Genomic DNA, 9,645 nt, shown 5'->3' on the forward strand with positions numbered 1-9,645 from the left:
GGAGTGATGGTTAATTTGCATATTGCTCTTTTATTAGATAGAATACACACATTTACATATAAGTGTATATTTATGAATTTGTAATATACATTCATATTTTATTATATATCGATTCATTAAACAATAATCAAAAAGTGTTCAACAAATTTAGATTTAAATATGGATATGAATTAAATTTATTGAGATTAAATAACATAAAATTTATACATCTAATAGTCTGTGTTATTATCTTTCATCAGCCTTTCTTCTGCAGAATAGAGATTTTGTCCATTTCACACAGTGCTGTATTATGGATTAAATGAATTATTAACACATTAGGTGCTCAGAACAGTGCCTGGTACATAGTATGTATTCAACAAATGTCTTTTATTATTCAATTTTCCCACTGTGTGTTTTGCCAAATGAGCCAAATTATACCAAATTATTTAGTTAATTCCACTACCTATAGAAAGTACAATCTTATATTAGGTTAAGTGTATTTCTCTAATTCAATTCCTGAATATGGTTCTGTTTACTTATTACACCAAATAGGTAGTAAGGTAGTATTTAAAAGTAAACAGAACACAATTTACATGATAAATGGTTTATACAGAGTAATAGAAAGACCCTTCCTCATCTCTCCTTACCACCATTTCCCCTATATTACCAGTTGTTAGTGATGCTTGGGAAACCCTTCAACCCCCACAGCTGGGTTAGGTATCCATCTAAGGCAGTGGTTCTCAACCTGTGGGTCGCAACCCCTTTGGCGGTCAAACGACCCTTTCACAGGGGTAGCCTAAGACCATCCTGCATATCAGATATTTACATTACGATTCATAACAGTAGCAATATTACAGTTATGAAGTAGCAACAAAAATAATTTTATGGTTGGATCACAACATGAGGAACTGTATTTAAAGGGCCAGAAGGTTGAGAACCACTGATCTAAGGGCTCTTCCAACACCCTTTGGGTAGTCCCCATCCTACTCTACACCTAGTCATTTATTTGTTTTCTTCACTGGGTTCTTGAGAATAAGAACTGTGTCCCCATCACCCCCAATACTATTTATTTATTGCATAGTATAGTGCTTGGCACATAGCTGACTCTCATAGAGAGTAGTTAAATGAATAAATGAATATATTGTCTAAACTGGGTGATTACTGTGATTCAAATAGTTCTGAATCCTTCATTTCCTGCATGATTTATTTACCCCTATTTTGTTCCTTGATAACAGAGAACTCTGGAGACTCAAACTATAACTCAACAATGTGCAACCCTGGATACCACACAATTCATTCATTGGGCAGTAAAATAACTAGAATGGTGAATTACTAAAGAACTTGTGCTAGGCTAACAATTGTCATGTTATATCATGTAACTGTCTGTCACATATTTATATGAACAAAACATTCCCTATGAAGTAGCATAGAAGACTGGAAACATTTAGAACTCTGGATTCCTGCCATGCCACTCACCTAATCTTTCTGAACCTCCATTTCTCCATCTTTGTAATAAGAACAGAATTACCTATTTTCAGAGTTACCATAAAGTTTTGAGATATATGTCTAAACATTTCAGCATAGACTAAGCATTAAAAATACTATTGCTATATGTTACTTATTGAGTTTTGAGTATAAATTTGTTTATATTAATTATTGAGCTTTTTAAAATATATTTTTATTGATTTCAGAGAGGAAGGAAGAGGAAGAGATAGAAACATCAATAATGAGAGAGAATTGGTTGGCTGCTTCCTGCATGCCCCACACTGGGAAGTGAGCCTGATACCCAGGCATGTGCCCTGACTTGGAATTGAACCATGACCTCCTGGTTCATAAGTCAAAGATCAACCACTGAGCCATGTCAAGTGGGTAATTACTGAGTTTTGAGACATAAATTTATCTGAGAACTCTGTGTTGCTTATCTTTTGAATTAGAAGACTGTTATATGGAAATAGCTCTGGAATCTTCAGGAATCTGATTCCACCCTGACTGAATGTTCTACTTACTTCCAGGTACAATTTTTATTCTGAGGTGAAAATAAGCTGACAGATTTCAACTCAATCAATCCTACCTGTTCCCTTTCTATAAAACATAACAACACTCCTACCAAAACAAGGACAAAGAAATCTTTGCCATCTGTGTCATTTGTGAGTGGAGAGAAATAATGTTCCTCAATTTTACCTGTACGCAGGAGGCCTCTCCTACTTGGGTATACACAACTCTGCTCATTGGTCCTCAGATAATGAAATTAGGATACTTAAAATCCAATGTGTTCTAAACACGATACAGATAGTCGAACTAAACAACTGTCGAGAATTCAGCATCTTTCCTAGGAGCTCACAATTTAATTTATATCTAAGTTAAACAGACACACATGACACAGTTTGATAAAAAGCAGCGTGAAGATGATCTCATGATTTACTCCCTAGAGGAAAAGAGCTCTCCTAATGAGGGGCATTTTTAGCTGAATTACTACTATTGTGAATAATCATGTTTTGACATTGTTCAGTAAATATACAATTAAAGTTAATGTGCTACTTTAAGCTGCACAGAGAATGTAATCTTTCTTCATGATGTGATGTTTGAAGCACTAAATCTCCCCCTTTGCATTCTCCAATTCAGTCTGTTTCCATAACAACCACTAGGATATATTTTTAATGATTTTGCTTTTTTTAAAAAAATCAAAGCTCTTGAAGGCAAAATGTCTTTTATTTAATTTCCCTCATTTATTTTATAGTTATTCTAATAAAAATTTAGATTTTATTCACTATTGCCTTTGGCAGTACTTAGTAAAGGCTTTGTAATAGCTATTAAAAACAATAGCTGATAAATGATCAAATAGGAAAGAATTAAAAGGAAGAAAATGAGTTTTAAAAGACTCCTGCAAATTCTATCTGCCCTAATATAACTTATTTTCAGAGTGAATGAAATCCATTATACAATAAACAAGTGGCCATCTTGTTCAGAAACTAAAAGAAATAAGGATGAGGCAGTTGGAAATAAGTCAATAGGTTTAATGAAAAACTTAATATACTCAAACTCCACTTTCCATTTACTTTATATTTGATTTCTAAGAGAGGTTATGTTTGTGGGGCAATACCAACCCATTTTCTATAGGCATATATATGATTTCCTTTAGCCTGGTAAGACCAACAGTAGACAATGGGAATAACTGGAGATTGAGGAAAATGACTCCAGTAAATATCAATTGGTAAATGGAATTTCTTAAGAAGGACAAATTTATGTTTTATTGTCTTATACATTAAGAAAACTATCTTTAATATTTTTAATGCTATTCAAAGGCAGAATTTTATTACAACAGAATGTACTTTTTAAAATCATAATCTTAGTTTCTAAAACTTTAACTCTGGATTTTGATGATAGAAATCATCTGAGGATTGTTTGATTTTTAAAATGAGTTCTTCCATATTTTAAGGCATCTGGCATTTCTAATAAGAAGAGGGGATTTAACATATGAGATATTGTACTTCATAGACTTTACAAACAAAAAGCAATCTCATTTTTGGTTAGTCAATGCTCTCTGCTCAAACTGTTTATCCATTCCACAAATTATATTAAGTTCCCCTTATATTCCAAACACCAGAGATATAGAGGTAAATAAAGAAAAAGGAAATAAACCAACATGCATTCATAACTCTATAAATATTTTCAGATAAAGAAATTATTAAGAAATTACATTTAGCAGTTGATATTTACTGAAGTCTATGAAAAAAAAGATGAGTCTATGAAAAAAGGAAAACCAGAACTGGCACAAAGAGTGAATGGGTGCAATATTAGGGACAAATCTAGTTAAGGTTGTTATGGTAGATATGCCAAGTCTGAATGAAAAAGCTGGCTATAAAAAGATCTAGGGAAAGAAAGTTTTAGGCCCATAATATACATCCATTAATAATACATATATAGTCCTCATACCCAAGCCCTTAATTTATAATAGATATCATCTCCATATTACTAATTTATGAAGCAGATTACTTTCTCCCTCAGTCTTATTTATCAACATCTATGCGCAAAGATAGTTGAGTTGGATCAAATTTTATGGTCATTTATCTAAAGAATGTAATTCTCTACTCCAATTTGGTGATTAAACATTACATATTAAATTCAATATACCACACTCTAATAAATTCAAGGCAAATAACTTAGAACATTTTGTCAATTTTTAGTACAAAATACTCAACCTAGTAAACTTGGATATGACTATTTCCAAAAGTAAAGGATACCCACTGTGACTGGTTTTTACAAGTTTTGGCAAGGAATGAGAAAAGAGGTGTTACACACATCTATCTATAGCAAAAGATCTAACTGACTTCCTTTTAGGTTTTCATCAAATTCTGCTCTTCTATGATATTGTTGTTTTTCTAAATGTTAAGATCTCTTGTAATCAATTACAGTTATACAAATTCTATTCATTTATTCATTTATCTTCTGAATAAGAGCCGGGGATATCAATGTTCATTAAATCATAAAAAATGAAATTCTAAAATGTCTCAAGTTTAAGGACTGATTACTACAGAAATGTATTACAGGAATGTATTACAGAAATGTCTGAGTGGGCTGCGTTGATATAAATCAAAAGAAATAACAGTATAGCCTGTCAGGAATGAGAACAACAAAGAGCTGATAATGTTATGATTCTTCAATTAAAACATACAATCTATCACATGTTTCTAAACTAAGTCAAAATAAAGCTCATTGTTTTGATTTTTCATAAGCCTGGTAAATATGAAACTTTAACTTTTGACACAACTCTTTCTATATTTAAAACAAAAGATTATGACACAATTAAACATGAATTTTTTTTTTGGCTGCTTGTTTACTTACACTTAATTGGATTGTGTATAGAGGTACTTTGTCCAGTAGCTTCACGTTGGATTTTTTTTTTTTTTTTATTGCTTAAAGTATTACAAAGGGTATTACATATGTATCCATTTTATCCCCCCGCCCTAGACAGTCCCCTAGCCTCCCCTATCACCCAGTGTCTTATGTCCATTGGTTATGCTTATATGCATGCATACAAGTCCTTTAGTTGATCTCTTACCCCACTACCTCCCACGTTGGATTTTTTAATGTGTGTTATCACAGGTTATATCTTATTGCTAGAGAGAGTTTATAGTAAATTGAAAAAAATCTTGGAATTTAAAATCAGATAGGAATAAGGCTCACTAATTCACCCTTAAATTAGAAGACTGTTACTTGTTACTCGGGAAAGTTATTTAACTTTTGACTTATAGTATTTTCATTTGTAGTATGCAAAGATCAGTATCACTTCTCATATGGGTGTGGTATATAAATTAACCTAGAAATCAGAAGACCTGGGTTCGTATGATTTGGAGTAAATTACCTAAATTACCAGGGGTGGGAAATGTCCGGCCCTTAGGTCGTATATGCCTGTAAAATCATTTGGTCTGGCCCTGCCAAGGCATTAGGGGTGAGTTAATTAAATATTTGACCAAATATATCAGGCTAATTTTTAAGTAGATAATTTGAATGGCCCTAGAATGATGTTATAAATATCCAAATAGCCCTTGGCAGAAGCAAACATTCCCCACCTCTGATCTCAACTCTTAACAACATCTCTATTTCATTACCATTTAAATTTAATTGAATTTTAACTAAATTTGTATATTATACATCTCAGCCTGGTTGTGAGCTATAACAAAACAATGGACATAGAGATTGCTTTGAAACTTATAAAGCTTTATACATATGTATCTTATTACAAATCATTTTTCATTTGAGTTTTATTCATACGCACCACATACTTCTTGAAAGCTGTCTTATCCAATCTCACCCCTGCAGTCTTGCAAAGCAGCAAGCACCTCAACCCAGACCACGTACATAGAAGGATGGAAACATAAATACAAGCTTGGAAATGGCAAATCACCTCAATAAACACTCAGTGACGCAACTTAGTCTATTTATAACCCAAAGAATCACTATTGATTATAAGAAAGCGATTTTCTCTGGAGTTGTTGCTGACTACCTAAAATGACATTTTTGATTCCCCTATTCTGACTCCCTTAGATTTTTTCAACTCTATTCCTCAGAAAATCTTTCACTTTCCTATTTCTGATTCTCATAATCTCCTTTGCTCGCATTTTAACTTTAATATTAAAACTCTGATTTAATTTAGGAAATTGCTTAAGGGTATAGTGGTATAAGGTGATTTGTTTTGGTTTTTAACATGTCAACTTGTGTTAAAATACATTGAAAAGAGATTTTTTTCCCCCTTACTTGTCATCCAAGGGGCTCCCCTGCCCCTTAGGCTACAATTGTGAAGATGATTGCTTAATAAGCATGATCTCCCAAACCCCTCAAGTTTTCATTAAATCTGAAAGATTGCCAGCTAAATAAATACTTTCTGGATTTCAAAATAAGGTAAGCGGTATTAGCTTATAAATAAAAAAGTCAGTTTATTGAGGATGCAATGGTGAAAATGGCTATATTTATGTGTCATTCAGTGCAGAGTAGATAATAACCTAACAGACACACATACTCATGAGATTATTTAAAAAGGCCACATTTGTCCTCATGCCACACTATACTGTATTATTATCTTATTTTTAATCTTGTATTTGGCCAAATGTATATAATTCAAATAATGACTGTTTTACCCCCCAACCTCAGAGAGACACAATTGCTTGGATTATCAGAATCCCAGCTTCACCAATTATTACCTAAGTTACTTTGGGCAGGTTTTTAAATTTCTCTATGCCTCAGTTTCTTTATCTATAAAATAGGGATAATGATCACACCTACCTCATTAGATTCTTTTTATTTTTTTAGTTTATTGATTTTTTGCAGAGAGGAAGGGAGAGGGATAGAGAGTTAGAAACATCAATGAGAGAGAAACATCGATCAGCTGCCTCCTGCACACTCCTTACTGGGTATGTGCCCGCAACCAAGGTACATGCCCTTGACTGGAATCGAACCTGGGACCCTTCAGTCCTCAGGCTGACTCTCTGTCCACTGAGCCAAACCAGTCAGGGCCCTCATTAAATTCTTGTGAGCATTAAAGAAATGAGGATATGTGTAAAATACTAGGGAAAGCTCCTGGTACTTAACAATCAGTCATCATCCTGATCCTCCTCTTCTTCCTCTCCCTCTTCTTCTCACCCCCCCCCCTCCCGCCCCCGCCACTCCTCCTCCAAATCATCATCTTAAATGGGCTATGATCTGTACAGGAAAACCTCAAATGCTCTGGTTGACAGTGGAGGGGTAACAATAAAAGCATGTGTATTCAAAATGGAAATGCAGGACAAAATACTACCTGTCAAAGAAAAAATGAATCTGTGGTAGAGGCTGGCTAAATGCTCTCAATTTCCATATTATGGACATTCAGGAAGAATATATTTCCCATCATTCTCACAGATACACTGGGGTATGTCACTGGTTTTCAGTCAGTGGCACCAGGGTAGAAGTGATGCACTAACTTTCAAACCTAACAGGTATCTCCAATGATCACCTGTCATACTCTTTCCCTTATCTGATCCACTCAGAGGCCCTGTATTTCAGATAGTGGCCCCACGAGATGGGAGAAACAGGGTTCCCTGCATTCATTCCTGGAGAGTCAAACGTCCTGTACCAGACTGAGCCGTGAGCAAAAGCAAACCTGTATCACATTAAGTTGTTGAAATTTCTGAGTTTATTTCTTATAGCATCCATTCTTAATATTCACTCTGCCTACTAAGCTAATATCACTCAGCCCTAAATCTATTCTAAATTCTGTCTTAAGATGCTGGCTTCTTCTAAACCCCAAACGGTGGGACATAACACTGATGTAAGTGCTGAGTTACACAGGTCCAATAAAAATGCACACATGAATTGCCCTGGCCAGTGTGGCTCATCCTGTACACCCAAGACTGTGGGTTCGATGCCAGGTCAGTGCATATATCCAGGTTGTGGGGTCAGTCCCTGTGGGGGCAAATTTGGAAGGCAACTGATCGATGTTTCTCTCTCACATCGAAGTTTCTCCCCCTCTCCTTTCCTCTCTCTCTCAAATCAATAAAAACATATCCTCAGGTGAGGATTTAAAAAATTACATTTGAATAAAGTGACTCAAAGTAAATATGAGCTTTAGAGCTGAAGTATCAAGCTTAATAATACTTAATAAATAATAAAGTTTAATTGATAGCTAATAATATTAATGAACTTTGTAAATAAACTTAATAAACTTAAAGTGACTCAAGGTAAATATGATATTTAGAGCTGAAGTAAAACTTCTCAATTGAACAAAGTATATCATCAGATTAAGTATGCAGTCCTCCTGCCTATTTTTTAAGGTAATATCTTGCCTATTTTTCAAGATAATATCATCTTGAGAGAGAAACATGGGAGAAGAGCAAGTCAAGGGCACCCAAAAAGGGACTCTCCTAGGCACATGACTATCTGGAAGCCAATAGGTCAGAACCTTATAAATATTTCAGAGGGTTGTAAAATACCACAATCTCAGCAATATGAGTCTTAAAATATTTAAGACTTAACACAACTTGGTCCCATAATGTTCCCCTAACAGGAACAATATTTAAGGGTATACAACCCTCAATAGGCACTTGAAATGTGGACAAGGAGAATAGTAGAAAAGGAAGAACTTCCCAGGTGGGGCGTAATGGAGGCTAGAGAGGACCATGGACAAGGGAGATGGACAAAGCCTCTTCAAGGACCCTCCCTGACCTCTGGTTTAGGAAGACTTTCCAATGGCTGCCAGTAGGATTTTCACATGTACCTCATTCTTTCTCTTCTCCAGCATGAGCGTTTATTGTAGTTTTCCTCATCCTACTCCTTATCAGTATATTGGAATGCATGGTCCGAACTGGTGCAAAATACAAATAATTTACTCATAGGGGATTCACTCTGATCATTATTTGATGCGGACAATGAGTAAGCAGAGCTCATAGACTGAAGATTTTAGTTATCTCTCTTGGAATGTAATAAATCTTTTTCAGGAGAGGGGAAATACGACATGAATATTTGGCAACTAGAAAGGTAGACTGTGGGATGCTCATTAGTTCCCAGCCTCCCTTCCAGTTCAGATGGGGCCATGAGACTAGGTTCTGTGCAATGGAAGGATGCCCACACATTCAAGTCTGCTCTATAATAGTCCATGCACAAGGGCCCATGTGGTCTCTACCCTTTCCTCAGTGAGCTAAGAGGCCATGGGCTTAAAAGAAGGCCGTAGCAAAAGATGAAAAGAATCTACATCTTTGAATCCTCATTTGACAGTGAAACATCAAGGAGAGCTGCCTAAGGGACATGGGCTATGACATGAGAAAGAAATACTCGATTTGTTGATGTTAAAAAAAGAATTTTCGAGGTTATGTTACAGTGGCTGATGTTTATCCCTCAACACAGCATTAGATTTTGAAGGATTAATTATTAGATTTAATTAAATAGGTAACTTGATGTTTTTTTTTCTTTCTACTCGAAGTATTTGAATGGGAAGAAAATGTCACTCAGACAGTGAGATAGTGTGGTAAAGTGGAAAAAGCCTTAGCTTGAGAAACCAGCCTCAAGTAAGCCTTTTATCATTTACCAGCTAAGTGACACTTGTGGAGTCAATTAATTTCTCTGGGCCACCGTTTTTACATATCTGTAAAATGAAGCTAATATTATGTTACCCAATTATAAGAGAAAGCCAGGCCAAAT

General features: G+C 35.0%; 1 protein-coding gene across 1 annotated transcript in view; it reads right to left on the bottom strand.

Annotated features, from left to right (window-relative positions):
* The window catches only part of MARCHF1 (membrane associated ring-CH-type finger 1), a 369,429-nt gene that overhangs the window by 243,103 nt on the left and 116,681 nt on the right, over positions 1–9,645 (bottom strand).

This window comes from Myotis daubentonii, chromosome 5, assembly GCF_963259705.1.
Source record: "Myotis daubentonii chromosome 5, mMyoDau2.1, whole genome shotgun sequence".
Classification (NCBI taxonomy): Eukaryota; Metazoa; Chordata; class Mammalia; order Chiroptera; family Vespertilionidae; genus Myotis; species Myotis daubentonii.